This window comes from Odontesthes bonariensis, chromosome 13 (genome assembly GCF_027942865.1).
Source record: "Odontesthes bonariensis isolate fOdoBon6 chromosome 13, fOdoBon6.hap1, whole genome shotgun sequence".
NCBI classification, from domain to species: Eukaryota; Metazoa; Chordata; class Actinopteri; order Atheriniformes; family Atherinopsidae; genus Odontesthes; species Odontesthes bonariensis.
In genome coordinates, this window is record NC_134518.1 from 30488341 (window position 1) to 30504777 (window position 16437).

Consider the following 16437-nt stretch of genomic DNA (forward strand, 5'->3'; position numbering starts at 1 on the left):
AGCACAGTGATAAGAAGGCTGTCGCAGGTGAATAACTGACACACTGCTCACAGGTCTCCTCGCTTCTTCCCATTATTTACAAATATTTAATCACGAGGTACAGTGACACACTCTTATACACTATATAAGTCACATATCTGTCATGATATTTAGACATTTGCTAATTTTTTTTGGGATCCAACTAAACTGTAAAAGAGCTTCTGAGACTCAGAGATGGATAATTCTGCATATTTGCTTTTGGCTTCAGGATCCGACTCGTCTGCAGATAAAGTGCAGCATAAACCAGAAGTATATTTGTTTGTACATCTCGGTTATATAACAGGAAATGGACAACTGTGACACGAAAAAAAGGTAAAAAGAAAAAGCTTTTCTTGCTGAACTGGAATTAAATTTGCAACCCTTTTCTGTCTTTGTGTTCACTTTATGTCTGACGTCTGAAGAAACCTCAAAGGAACATTTTGGAAAATGGGCTTATTTGCTCTAAGACTACACAACCTTTATTATAACAACCCCTATTTCACACCTGTGCAAAAGCAACAATGCAAGCAGTTCTATAAAAAACGTGTAAAGTTGATGTAGCAACCATAACGTCATTCACTGGTTTGTTAAGTGTAGCTGTGAAGCCTTACACATATCTCAGTGCTGTGCTAAAGTTTAGGTCTCTCTACTTCAAAAGTGAATACTCACTCTTCTGGTGTTCCCGTTACATTTGAACTTTTGACTTCGAATTTTGCATCTTTTTCATCAAGACAGATCTTAACATACATAAAATGGATAGTAAAATCTGAAAGGATGTCCTCTTGTTGTAACGAGGTAACAACTAAACTGACAAGACTCTGCAGATGGAGCAGATTCATGTCACATCATTATTTTTAAAAAGGTCAAGGAACATAAACCTCACTTCAGTGACATTACTGTGTTTACACTTTCATCCCCAACTTAAATATGACTCATAGGTTGAAGATACAAACAGTGATGATCTCATCACTCATTAGGTTGTCTTTATTTTTAAGCTGTGGCAGCCACAGCTTCGCAGGACAGATCACGCCGCATAATCAGAGCACAAAAAGTAATATTGTACAGCACTTTAATTCCCAGCCTGCGGCTCCAGTTTTGTGAATACATTTTAAAATAGATTTAGTTACACGTTGGTTTTTCTTGAAATTAATCCACAAATCTGGGATTAGTCTTTCTGAAGGCTTGAAGAGACAGACGAGGTGGCCATTGCTAAATGATTACTCAGTTATTTCACAGAAGGAATGCACAAACAAAAAAATGTGACCTAACAAATTCGTAATGATTCCAAGCCCACCTGATGAACAGGTAAATGACAAACAGTTGAATATAACAGAGCAAAGAATTTGTTTCTTTTCCATGAATAGATTTATGAGTCACAGCAGGAGAAGAGCTTAACATCAAAACATTGTCTGAAAGTAAAGCTGTGAAAGTCAGGCTGCTAATTTAACATTCAGCTCTACAAACCTGCTGCTCAGCTTCAGCTCCAAACTATAGCCTTTCTCTAAGGTTCAACTTTATGCTTTGATAACGCACGAATGCAACTCTAAACTGCCTGTGTTGGGGGAAAAAAGACCTCAGGGATTTTGCCATATTTTAGAGCAGAAGGCAACAATCTGTGTTTCTTTTAAGGCAGCAATAATAAACAGTGATTCAAGCCTTTGTTTCCAAGCAGCATAAGACCACAGGGACAGCCATGAAATTACAAACAGAAGAATAATTCAAATCAACAAAATGGTGCTTTAGTATTGGAAAAAATCACATTAATTTAAGAGCAGATGGGGAAAAGTTAGAAATATAGAATGAATAATGTGAAAGTATAGAATCTAAGCAAAACAAATTTGATATGAGAGTAAAGGATATGAATTATAACTAACATAATGTAGCAAAAAGGATGCTGTGGACAACCTGCCTTAACTTGATCTTAAAGTACCAGCTGTGTAAAGGTAAGGTTTTTAAATCACGCTCAAGAAGTATTTGAAAAAGATGTTGTCGGACATTTTGGCATTTTAGGATTTTGCTCTCACCATCCAGAGCTTCCAGCAGTCATTTGCACCCCTCAACAATCAGCATAAAATGTCATTGTTATTAAGTTTATTTATTTTGAAAGTGACAACTATCTAAAATATAGTTACAAATACAAAATATAGTTTCTAAAGTTGAAACTTGTAATAGTTTATCATGTAAATTGCATAAATGTGGCAGAGGCTGATTACTCAGTGCTCACCATTTCCCTAAATCTAAAAAAGACTGCAGCTTTATATGATTTTGCCTTCAAAGCAGAATCTGAGATGAGTTGGCATCCTGCCTCTCAGACCTCCCGGTGTGACCCACATAAAGTTTTTTTGTGTATCAGTCCTGTCAGTGCTATGTTTGGTCTGGCATTGAAATTACCATCACGTCAAACACATGTTTTATTAATTGGCGGAGCTCAGCTCAAACAGCTTTTAAGGTTTGGAAACTGTTGATTTCAAACGTGGCTGCATTAGTTCATCACAATGTCACCTGACACCTTTTGAAGTGGAAAGCCATTGAATGTGCACCTCAATGTTGAAGATTGTCTTTACAGTATAAAAGAAAAAGAGTAGATCAATAGACAGAACAGGCGGCTTTTGGACTATGAGAGAAAAGTGATGCATCTCATTTGGAAAGCTTTTCTTCACTAAAGGCTGCCTCATTAGCAGACTCAGTCAGCGGAGATAAGAGCTCCGGCTTTAAGATAAGTTGAACGTTTGAGACGTTTCAATTGTATGATAATGCCACCATCAGCTTAAGCTCCCAGCTGTCTGTCAGAGAGCAGAGGGGAAATGTAGAAAAGCCACACAGAGTGAAAGCACAGGTAAAAAATCAAAGCAAATCAGAAGATCTGTTTGGCAAGAAATATGGTGGGGATATCAACTTATTCAAAGAGGTGAGAAGAGAAGACAGGGGAGAAAATGACTGAACAGAGGGAGTGTATTGGAGAACAAGTACTTTGCCGGGTGCTGCTAAAGAGTGGTTTCATTTGGGAACGTCATATTTGGGTCAGGCCTGGGAAGCTAGGCAGGAGCGGCAAGGGTCAGACCAAGCAAGCTGCTCAGTCCTGCCAAAGAGATGGCAAGTCATGCATTCTGTGTCGCTTTGTTCCGCTTCATTGGTGGGAGCAGTGGAGCCTGCTGCAAGTCCACTCCGGGGACATAGTGCATCGTAATTGCAGATGTATGGCGATACAGGGTCAACCTGCCAGTGCCAGAGATGATGACTTTAATCATCGTAGTTCAGCTCTCTGTTGAGCCTCACTGCTGCTCGTCACGAGACTCCCGTAGCCTTCACTCAGCGGCACAGACACCGTTTTGCTGAGAGCGATGTGTCACAGAAACTTGGCTGTGGGACAACTCAGAGGGACGTTAGGGGAGTCTAATTTGTCTCTCACTGTCAAGAAAATTTAATCAAGGAAAGTAGCATTGAACCTAAGTGGACCTTTGTTATCAAACCCATGCAGGCGGCACTGGCTGACATCATCACATGAACTAATACAGCACAGTAAGTGTATGTAAGTGCAGGCGTTACTATTCATACTTTTCTGTATTTACAATCTAATCGACTGACTTATTATAATTATTATTATCTATTTCTTAAGCAAGGTGGTCATGGCCAGCTGTTAACTGTTCTTTGTCCGTGGGGAGAGATAGACTGTAAGATGTGTTAATAGTTTGCTTCATGAAGGTTAGCACCCTGTAACACCCTTCCTCCTCCACACTGGCCTTATAGTGTCAATGTGTTGGCCTTTATTTTCTGAGAAGATGTGGATTAAGTTTTTTTTTTTTTTTTGCTGCATTCTCTTGACTCTAACTTTGTTCAACTTTTTCAAACAAAATCTTTGTTTTTCTATTACCAACTTGTGGTCATTTCAGTTCTCTAGTAGCTGAAAGCCTCAGACAGGTAGAATGCTGAAAAATCTCCCGACTACAAGGTCTGAATTAATCTTTTATGATGAGTTCTTTACCTCAGAAAAAGTTTTTATGCTCGAGTTGTACTTTTGAAGGATTCAGAAACTTTTAAATGTCAGACATTTTCTATGTTTAATTCAGGCTGTGAATAAACAGACACAGTCGCATGTTAAATATCTAAGCTTCACCTTATCTTCACAAGGCTTCAGATCGCAGTGAAAAGACAAACGGCAGATTTAAAAATCTGAAGGGACGATAAGTTCATTGGAAGATCTCTGCATATTGTTGTCCCTGGAACAAAGAGTTTGGAGGAAATTCAGGTTTTAACAGCAAAACAACCAAACTGCTGCAGCAGGCTGTGATGGTCAATGTTGAGAGTGTTGAAATTCGTTATAAATTATTCCTTTTTAAAGTAAATATCTATAGATTCTATCACATAATGACCTGAGGTTAAACTGATTTGCTATTCTAACCATTAATTTCTACTTTAAGCCAAGTAGCTCAGCTGCAGTGATGTTGGAGCGCAGCTGCCTCACACAGAAAATCTTTAACAAATGTGGCGTGCTGTCCTAACGTGTGTTGCTCTCTAACAATATACACATTTTAGGTGAGTCTACACCAACAACATTTTCACTGCGGCACGTTCTGAACAGAGTAAATGTCTCAGTAAAACATCAGCTAAAGAGCTAAAATAGAAGCTCTACCCCTGATATTTTACCTTCCCTTTTATTTCTAATCTGACTTGTCAGCAGGTGGGTGTTGGCTTGTCGCCTCTGATTGGTCGGTCTCCTGTCAGTCACTGTCAACTTCGCAGCAGGCCTTCAGCCATGATTAGCTGATGATAATCTGGGACGTTGCTTTCCCCACACCGGACTGCAGTCAATCCTCTTGGCTGTCCGGCGGTAATCATGCCAACCACTCTCCACTACAGACAGCTTGTCCTTTTGTCCCTGGACTCTCACTTAAATACTGACTGCAGCCTAAAGGTTAGAACAGCAGGAATTTGGCCACAAAAACACCTCTCTGTTGTTATTGCTCAAAAGTAGACTCAATATGCAATCCCAACCATTAAAAGAGTGATTATAAATCAGGAGAAAATGCTCTTTGGTTCTCTTGTCCACATGTCTTTCTAAAATATAGCGTGACATGTACAACAGGCGTGATTTAGTTCTGATAGAAATCATGATATTATTTCAGGAGAGTGACAGTTGAAATAGCTTTTAAATAAATCTCTTGTGTCTTCAGTGATCCTATAAGAGTTAATATTTAAGAAAATTCTGTTTTACATGATAAAGCCTATGGTAATAATTGGATGGCTGACATTAATGGGTTTAAAACCTTAACAAATGGGAGTTTGTGTCAAAGAAAAATGTTTTCACCGGCTGTTAAAAGAGGTCAGATAGTTAAATGTATATTCAAGAAGTCAACTTCATTCTTAAGACTTTTCTCAAGCAAAGATTCTTTTGTAAACAAAATTTTTGACACTTTTTCAGCCTGCAGACAAATGTGTCTCAACTCTGATTTCTTTGCTTCTCTGATCTGTTTTTTTTTTTTATAACAGTATGAACAGCAGAGATGATGTGGAATCTGAACATCCATTCACTGTCTTTCCCCGCACATCACTTTATAAATGAAACTAAGGTTAAAGTGTCAACGTGAACTATGTGTTCTTCCGCCTGCTACTTTTCCCAAGGCCACCAGCATCCTCTATTTCACTAACAGGTTTTTAAATCAGTCTTTTTACTGTGTAAATAATGAACAAAATAAATGAAACAACATCAGTTCACAGCAAGAATGGATAATATTCAAGCAAGTGAATACAATATGTCTAGTGCTATGCATTGTCTGTCATAACCCATCCCTGAATTCAACTTAAAGCTGCAGTCTGCAAGATTTGTTGTTGTCAGACGTAAAGTCCTACTTTTTGGCATTTTAAGAGTTTACATGATCTATCAGAACGCTTGAAGTTGAAAACGGTGACCTCCGTAGTCGCAAAATGAAAGAAATGCTTATTTTTTAACCGAAAAATAAAAAGTTATTCAACTTCCTGTCCCGCCCCTTCAAAACACATGAGAACTCGTGCACGTAGACGTGCACGCCAGATGCGCCTACACGACTCCTCATTCATCAACTCACCTGTCATTTGCGATCATGGAAGACACAGTAAGTAGACTAGCCCGTAATAAAGTTCAATAGTCTACATAAATAAGCGTGGGGACGAGCCTACCTTGCATCGCGCGTGTACAATCGGTGATTGACAGGCAACAGAGCCCAGCTCGTAAACCTGATTGGTTACCTTTTACCGGTCCGGTCTGCAATTTTGTAAACAAACCTGCTGGCTTTGGAGGGACCTAGCGGGACATATAGGGGACCTAGAGAACTCATTTGTTTTTGTATTGGGGTATTTAATGTACTACTTTAAGAATCCCCGGACAGTTCCAGGCATTATGCTTGAAAAAGAGTTGCAGACTGCAGCTTTAAGAGCTTGTACCATCCACTAAACCAGAACTATGACAAAAAAAGATAAATAAATAGGTAAATAGATCAGTAATCAAAAATAATTAAGGTAAACAGATTTTTTAAATTACAAATGACTGAATAATAATAATAATCATAAAGATAGTCAGACAGGAGAGAGGGTTTTGATGGATTTAAGTTAACCCAGACTGCAGTGCTGACACTATGTATATAATAAGAAATATCTCAAATCTGTTAGCTGATGTGTGCTGGGTGGAACCTTGTTAGAATCCCAGTGCAGTAGACAGTGCCTTGCTAATAAGTGAAGTAAATGAAAAAACACCCAAGTTGTGTGTTAGTAAACTCAGTCCAATTTTCAGGAAGCCCAAAAAACTGCAACACGAGGAGAAAGCCGAACGTCATCTGAGAGTATTTTGGACTTTAAAGAAAATGCTCTCCCAAAGAAAACAAGTGGGTCAAATTACTAAATGAAGCGATACACTTGGGGTGAATCTCTTGTACTTGACAGTAATCCAGCAGCCAAATAGAACATTCAGCATGTAATCATTTTTTCATTTATTTTCAGTGCTGTTACAGACAGCCAGGTACAGAATATCAATCATGTTACTCTCTGCTTTTCAAGCATTACAGAAAAATGTACTTGCAGAGAACGATACAATATGACACGCAGTAGGTGTCAGACTCAGTTAACGGTTTAAATCCCAGGTATACTTTATTCATTCCACCATTTCTCAATGTGAGGGAACAAGATCACATCAAGTCCTTGTGCAATAAAGCATGGTCTGTTAGTGTCTCTACTGCCATGTTTATTTTTATCTTGTGTTCGCGTGTGAACATGCAGTCATACATTTATACCCATTAGTGTGACTTCCACAAGAGGGGAGACTGTCACGTTTGTTAACACCAAATGCAAAGTATTTACACAACAAGAAGATTGCAGAAACTGCATTAGAACATGCATAAATCTGGGCACGGGGGCTGATGTGAGACGATGCAGAAGAGGCTGTTTCCTGACTGTGTGCATATCTTGCTGATGGCTTCATGGGTGAAAACAAAATTTAAGTAGGACTCCAGCTGCTTATGTAGCCAAGAGACTCAGCTGTTTACATTGAAGTTCTCTCCACACACCCATAAATGTTTAATGTATGTAAAAGAATGGAAAACTTCACTCATTAAAGCATTATGGTTAGATCATAAAGGCTTAGTCATAAACAACAAGAATCTTCTTTTTTAATTGAACTCGGAGGAATAACTTTCTCATGGCAGGTTAAGTCCTCCAGTCCACCAAATACCCTTTTTATTACAACAATGTGGACACAAAACAAAGAGACAAACACTCCAGATTGTCATTGGTGGGAACATTGTGACCAAGTCACTCAAGTGAAATATTAGCAGTTTTAAATTAAATAGCCTCTCCACCTTGCCTTTTTGAGTGTGTGTGTGTGTGTGTGTGTGTGTGTGTGTGTGTGTGTGTGTATGTCTTCTCCACTAAAGTTAAGCCGAATATTCGCTCCATAGTTACAGATTCTATGGTTACCAAGTGTTTGTCCTGTGTGGAGGTGTTTTCACACCAAGCTCATGGGAAGTCAGCACTGATATTAACACAGACACACACACAAATGCCATGTTCTCCTTTATCAGAAACACCTCACCAAAATTCACCAGAAAATATTTATTAAAGCACAACGACATGGAAGAATGAACTACAGAAAGATTGTGTCTCTTTTCACATTACATTTTGCTACTCAGGTGACTGTTAGGGTGATGAAACTGAGGGTACAGCAGCAACATCTGTTTACTGATTCTGAGCATTAGTGGTGAATATCGTGGCGATGTTTCCTAATAGTTTAGGTGGGTTTCCTCATTATAAAGTTGACCATAACACTACGTTTGGTTTTCAACCCAATCTACATAAATATAATCTACAGTAATCCTGTGAAAAAATCTGAAATAGTCATCCACCTGAATGCTTATATGTATATTTGTTTCGTACATATGAGTTTTGAGATGATCGGCCAAAGAGTGACACATCATCTACTTTTATTTATATTATTTTAATCACAAGAGACAAAAAGGTGCAAATGTACAGATTAGAGGGAAGAAACAGATGGTAGTTTTAGCAGTTTTCATCAAATTATATCTTTATTAATTCTGGAAAATGTAAGTGTACCTTCAGATTTGAATGAATTGTTAACTTGATTCACTAACATGAATTGCTATGGCAACATGACATGTCAGAAAGCTGTGAAGGACTGTTACAGCCTTACAGCCTGCACTGTCAAATTTCACGAGATTCGCAAATATCGCACAATGACCATGGCTCTTTCCTTCACTTTTACAGGCATGTCTGAATGAAGAGTAAAAACATTTAAAAGAAAAGTGATCAATGTGTGAATGACTGAATGGGCATCTCGTGTGGATAGGGCTACACATGCAGTCACCATCATCAATTTTCCTTTATAAAATATCTAATTTGGACTTTTCAAAACAAATAACAGATTACCATTATTCTCAAGTTATTATGCAATTTCCCATTCATATTAATCTCCATCAGTAGTGTTTTATTTGCAGAAGTTCGATCTTGAATGCCTAATGGATGTTATATGAGACATTTGAACCCTGGACCATCCTGAATCTCATAAAGCAGTCATCAAATGTTTATTTACTTTACTTAGCTGAGTGGTACTTGGCACAATATTGATTAAAACAGTTGTTAAAATGGTCTATTAATGCTTACCAACATACCTTGACACAACTGTTATACCCAAACACATTAAAAAAGACGATAAATTTATCTGATTAACTTTTGACAAGGCACACCTGCTATTTAAAAAACCATGCCAGGAGATGACCACTTGCAGCGTATGAGTGTACACAGCTCCCACCCGAGCAGAAGGTGGTTGCAGTAAAAGAATAGGTTATTACATATCTCAGACTCTTGGATGTCCTGAGTTTATTTATACAATGTAGAAAATAGTCAAGCTTAAGAAAAACCATTGAACAAGTAGGTATGACCAAACTAAATTGGTCTCTAAATTGACCGTTGAAAAATTCATACCAGTGTATGAATATCTACTTCCCCTTTTTTTCTCCTTATGAAGGGGAAAATGTCCCTCTTTGGAAAAAGGCTGTGATCTTTCTTGCTTTATTTCTTTTTTTTCCCCCACTCTTACAGTCTTTTCATTGCTTATACTTTGAACTTTCTAATAAATACAGGAATGCCAAAGCAGATATCCAAAAATACTGTGAACATTTAGTTGCATAGCAACAGGTAGAATAATGAAGACTTGGTTCTTGCATGCTTTTAGCACTCTGTGTTCTTAGACTTTGACAGCAGCACAATCTCAGACGCCTTTTAAAAGTGTCAGAATGATCGAAGTGGTAAAACATATTGGAAACACAAATTGTAAGCTTTTGTGCTGAACTTTAACATGCTCAACTGTGTCATTGGCAATTTGCTTGTATGTTTACCCTTAACTTTTGGTTCTGGTTGATTGTTCAAATCAAACCATTACTGCTTTTACTCTTAGGGCTGTTGTCCCTAAATAAATATGCTGTTAAAGCTAGAATAATTTTCTTTAGTCAGAAATACTACATGGCAGCCAAAAGATTTAAAACCTGTATTCCGGGACTCGTTTGGCTTCTTCGAGGCTGTGTATTAATGACAGTCATGCAAACATTCTGTCAGGTTGAGGGTGTGGAAGGGAGGACACGGATGCGGACTTTCAAAAAAAGGTAACGGGTTTATTCACAAAAACAAAGTAAAAACAAAAAGCGCGGCAGAGCCGGATTCAAAATACTTGACTTGATAAATACTTGGAAAAACAAAACAAAACAAAATTACTTGACATGGCATGGAATAAATACTTAACTTAGTCGTGGCAACGTGGCATGAGAACTAACAGCAACAACAACAACAAAGATCCGGCAAAACTGAAAGGGGAGGCAGGAAACTAAATAGGGAGTGAGAGTGATTGGGGAGTGAGTGCAGCTGAGGGAAAAAACACAGGTGAAGTGAGTGAAACTGATAAACAGAGTGCAGGGAAACTAAAATGGCAAAAACTAAACATGGAGTGACACACAAACATGACCTAAAACATGAAACTAAAAACGTGAGTCCATGGGTGTGACACATTCACAGAGATGTTTTTGTCCTTCTAATTACTTTAGGTTCATCTGAACTCTTTTTAGCTTCTCTGTTAGCTACAAACTCCTAGAGCACTGACTTTTTTATTTTTTGTGCTGTGTGACTATGATCACCTGTTTACATTCAGTACTGTGTGCATAATGTATTCTAACTGATGATAAATGACTGAAACATTAAAGAACGGCATGTGATCAAACTGTTGATCAAACACAACAGTTAGACTTTTTTTATCGAGACTGCAGAGTTCAGATTGAATTTTTGTTTTTTTCCTTCATACAAAAGTTGAAGTTGTTGTAAAACCAATATTTCAGGGCGTCTGTCTCGGCGCAGAATATCCTGACTGTTAATGCCAAACGCAAATAAATCACAAGAGCTCATCCAAAATGTCCTGATTCATGACACAAGAATGAAAAAAATGAGGGCCAAGCAGAGTTCCCTGTTTGCGTGAAGTGTTACAACCCCAGCTAAATTCTCGACATAAATCTCCTTCCTGTGTGTGAGTGTGTGTCTTCTGATAACTTTATGGGGGAGAATCCACGTAGCTGGCGACAGCATCCCACTGTTCAGGAAAAATCCCCAACTGGCTGTCTGCTTTGTTGCATCGTTCGCCTTATTAGAAGAGCAGGGCTGAATGAAGGTCTGTGGAGGAAGAGTATCTCATGGCCAGGCTTACTCTCTTATTTATTAATATATTTGTCTAATAAGCCTGTTAGCAACGGGTGTTGTCACACACGACTGCCGCAGCTTATGGGGAATATGAGAGTTTGTTGATTAGGCTGGTGGCTTTTAGAGCAACTTGACTGAAAAATTTTTCAGCCCTTTTTTGTGTAGGTTCTATAGATTCTGCTGGTCGTGCTGCCGATTGTAAATCTTCTGTACTGTAGTAAAAACGTCAACAGTCACTAGAGCATAAAGACTCCAGGTTCCACACAAGCTTTAGCTCTTTCCTGACAGCTCATGTATTTCTGTGTCTGTTACATCCACCTCTCCACACAATCTATCCGTCTTTACACTCCTCTGTGTTCGCTTCTATCGATCTTTTTCCCCTGCTCTTTCACTCAGCTGTTTTCCTTTCTTCGGTCCACTTCTTTTTTTCGTTTCTTCGCTCTGTCTCTTCCTCTTTTGCACAGCCTGCTTTACCATTTTAACAGTTTAGCTTGTGCTGCTATGCAGAATAACTTAGAATTATTGTAAAATTTGCTTAGATTCTTATGTCAGCAGCACTAACAGCATCTGGCAGGCAGTGAATATGTTTGCCATGCCTTCCATTTCATTTTGCTGACATTTTTTCCTTTCCCATTGCAGTTTCTGCAGTGCTCCTGCTCCATGTTTTTAACTACTGCACTTACAGAAAAATCCGAAATTACTGGATGTGGTTTTCAGCAATCTGAACCAGAGATATGTCGGTTTATCAGCCAAAATGTTAACTTATAACTTGCCAAAGCTATTTTATTATTAGAAAATGAACAGAAGTGACTGTTATTGTGCTTATGATGACTCAAGTCTCACTGACTTAACTTATCAGGCAGCTTCACTTTACATTTGCTTCCTTTTGTCTGTGAATTTGAGAAAAAGAAGTCTTTCATCTCCCACAGGTATGAGTTCATTGACTTTTCATCGACTCGATGCTGCATGATACTTCTGAATAGCTGATGCTGTTTGAGCCTCAGCACAGCATTTACAAAGGACAGCCATCTCAGAACATCCATGAATCATCTCACCTTACACCCGTTATTGGGAATGTAACAAATATTCTTTGTTTTGTAAAAATGTCTGATGTACAAAACCCCACAGAACACAGATTCTGCAGAAAACCTGAAGTATTAAATCATTCAGAGGCAGACAACATATTTTCTTCCAGCCAGCATTTCCATTAGCTGGATCAATGTTGAAGAGCACTCTATAGATATATAATTACACACCATGTAGTTATACCCCACTGTACGTACCTGTAGCAATAGGCATTTACGCCCACACATATTCATTTATCATATTATATACCTGCACTTCTGTAAATCACATTTATTCTACAGTTATTGCTCATGCACTTCTGCTTTTGTTTGCTTGCATCTGCGACATGTGCAAGGACAATAAAGTTTAATTTGATCTAATCAAACAAATTTTATTCAAAATAAATTCAGTACCTCTTAGAGTGAAATGTGTCCACTGGATGTGTCATTTCCACACTTCCCATTCAATGCATTCTGATAGCGTGGCATCAAGAAACGGGATGTCAAGTCCGTTGCTCCTCATGTAAATACATTTTGAAGTCAAGGCTCCTTTAAGCTCCTATAGTTCCTATTCCTCTTATGTTCTAGAGGTTGAAGTCCTGGTTTGTTCACACAACACAGCTGATCTATAACACTAACTATAAGATTTTTTTCACCTGGCTTAATCCTCAAACTGTCTAATCTTTATCAAGTTACTCCAGCTGTCATGCTGACAAGTTTCTCTCATCATTAACATTGCACTTTGATAGAAGTAACTCTTGGTAATTGTTGTTGAGAAGAAAGTTACAGTTTCCTTCCCGTTTTTTCACCTTCTGTCATGGAAATCAGAAAGATTTCAACAGGTTTGACTTGCTTTGTCTTCTCACCAGCTCTCTTACGCTCTCATTGGTTATATCCAGACCTCTTCGCTGCTCCTTAAAGGTATCAAACACTTTTGGAGATTCATTGGTACACCAGGATATCATGAGCCTCACAAATCTCATCTTTGAAGCATTCACACCGCAGTCGATGATAGATTTGGCTAAGCTCTGGGCCATTTGTGTGTGACATCTAGAATTTACTTGCTTCGTGAACATTGGGCTATAAATCAGAATAAGAGGTACACAAGTTCAGACAGTACACATTTAAATGAAAATTGCAAGACTCATGAATATCCTCCCTCTATGGTTCTCCATTACTTCAAGTGTGAACTAAAGTCTCACTGTACATCTGAGCAGATTTTTAATCTAGTTTATTTATAATTTCATCACCAGTTACAGCATAATCACCAGCCTCTCCTGGGTGAGAATTAAAGGCTATTCTTTAATATTGGTATTTTATTGACCAAATCATTAATAGTTTATATAGAAAATAACCAGCATCTCAGCCTTAATTTAAGAGAGGTTTTGTTTTTTTCTTAAATCAGTTCTTTATGTAAAAGTAGTAAATTAATGGTTTTGAAAGGTGACAAAGACACTGATTTCTGTCCCGAAACTTAACTTAAAGTGGCCATGCTTACATGCATATAATAGTAAAAGAAGTAATAGTCACAGGGGTATGTGTTTGGGCAGGAGCTAACATTTGGATGTTAACTCAACTCAGTAGTTACAGCAGGAAGAAAGGTTAAACTCTGACGCCTACAAAAGCCACTGTGTGTCTCAGTAACAGCTGACTGGCCTGTTTAAGAGTCCAACACACTGACCTCCACCCTGCTGCTCCCATCTGGACCAAAATCTACTCAATCAGCCAAATATGTCGACACATACCAAGAATCTGACTTCAGTTTGACCCACTGTCAGTAAGCTTTAATTTTACTTCATACAGCGAGCACATCAACCAGAGGAAATAAATTCACACACTTGGTTAGATAAAGATAACGAGCTGCATGTATATAAACAAAAAAAACCGAGGATGATGTGGCAAACAAGTGCAGCTACTACACCAATGAATCTACTGACCTTTGCGGTACAGTTCATGTTATAAAACTTATCATGGTTTTAAAAACATTAAAAAAAATTAAAACAGTTATCATAGAAATAATGCGATGTTAGGGTGATGATTTTAGCTGTATTCGAACCAACACCAAGTAAAGCGATGCAGTCTGTTCTTTTTTATTTCCTAAGACCCAGAGCACAGCATGTGGTGGAAATGGTAGTTTAACTTTAATTCCATTGTGTATGTTTCTCCAACACTGGAGCAGTTCTGCTGCAAATCCTTCCAAACAATCACTACACATATTAACTCGGTGCTTATTGTATCCAGTCACCAAAGGCACAGGCTTGAACACTTCTGAAAGATCATTTAATCCATCCCACTAATCGCCTTTTTTTCCATGGACACCCAGCCGGGGTTCCTGTTAGGATTAACACTCATGTATTCAGTTTGGTTGCCATGATGGTCTTTTGCTTGTATTACTTTAATTAACAAATTAAATACAAGCTCTGACGATAAAGTGGCAATGCATTGTTTTAAAATGCCAATTGTTTTAACTTAAAATTAGATCACAAACCCCATTTCATTACAGATTAATCTGCCTTTTTTCCCCATGAGTTTAAAATACCCAGCACAGTTTATAAAAGACACAGGTGATCAATAAAGTCCAAATCAATGTACATATGATACAGACGAATATACTGTGATATTTGCTCAAAGCTATGAGGAAAGTCTGATGTGTTTCCCCTCAGGGAAGACGAGTCCAGCAGGAACTTTAAAGTAATACTATGTAACATTTCTACCTTAAAATAACAGCTTGAAAAAAATTGTGCGGCTAGAATGAGTTTTAATATTACCATTGGCCTGTCTCCTATGCCCTTCGGGGGTCTGAGTTGGAAAAACTGCGCTATGTAACTTTGCTGGACCGGCCCGGGAGCTGAGCGGAAGTACTTCGACTTGCTTTCTGGCACACCTACCGCAAAAACAAATAGACCCCTCTCACGCTCCCAGGTACATTTGATTACTCTTACCTTCTCGGTCGACATAGCTTGCACCTTCTGACTCCTCGCCGGTTCGTCAACAAACGTGAAACGTGAAAGCGAAAGGGTGTTGTATTTACGACAGTGTAACCGTACATTACCTCCAAGCCTGTAGGGGGAGCTCCATAATGGGCTTTTTGAGAAGTTACATTGTATTGCTTTAAAAGCAGATGAAGAATGTGTTTCTCAGTAACTTTGTACTGATGAACAGTGTAATGTTACATAATTCAACAAACAATTAAATCAACCAGAACCAAAATTAATTCAATGTGACAATAACTAATTTACGTTCTTGCATAGGGCTGCACAGTGGGTGTGGTGGTTAGCACTGTCTCCTCACAACAAGAGGGTTTCTGTTTCAAATCCCAGCTGGGGTCTTTCAGTGTGTTTGTCTCTGTGTGGCCCTGTGATGGACTGGCAATCTGTCCATGGTGCACCCTGCTTCTCACCCAATGACAGCTGGGATAGGCTCCAGCAACCCTGCCTAGGATTGGGCGGGTATGGAAAATGAATGGATGGACTTTCTTGCATGAAAGTCTAAAAGGTTTCTATTTTGTTCGCCAATCTGAACTTTGATATAAAATTGAGAGCAGCTAAGTACATCTACAGCATACAGAAAGGTTTGTCAAAAACTGGGACTTTTATAATAATTTCTAGCTGTAAAAAGGTGTTATAAGCCTTCAAATTGAGTTTATTTGTAAAACTAGTTGGACCCCCTCTAAGTGCATATTTTCAGCCACCTGAAGCGAAACATAAATTTTCTTTTGACTGCTTGCTGTCATGAAAAACCTTATCCATCCAACTTTAAAATCGTGCTGCAAGGCAAAATACGATACTGCAACTGCATGATTAATTGTTCCACCCTGGTGAGAATAAGTGATGGCCCAGAAATGTGTTCAGTAACCTGAGACACCCCACTGTTCAAGGTCGTATGACTTTTTTCTCTGCTTTTCTAACACTGAGCAGTGGAACCAAGATAAAGAGCAGCTGGATTCCTCAGAGCGGGGGACTCGCCTCTTGTGAAACTGATGAAAAATTCATCTTGCCAGGTTCTGCTTTATCTTGAGCTGCCTGCAAAGGTTTGTTAAATCTGCTGGAAAAGCTCCGTCTCACGTGTTGATACAGAAGCTGGCTTTGACTGTACATATATATGTCTAATTTATTTCTATTAACATGACAAATGTGTT

At 38.5% G+C, this 16437-nt stretch overlaps 1 protein-coding gene across 12 annotated transcripts in view; it reads left to right on the plus strand.

Moving 5' to 3' along the window:
• Positions 1–16437, plus strand: part of prom1a (prominin 1a) — an 81636-nt gene that overhangs the window by 9391 nt on the left and 55808 nt on the right. The window lies entirely within an intron of this gene.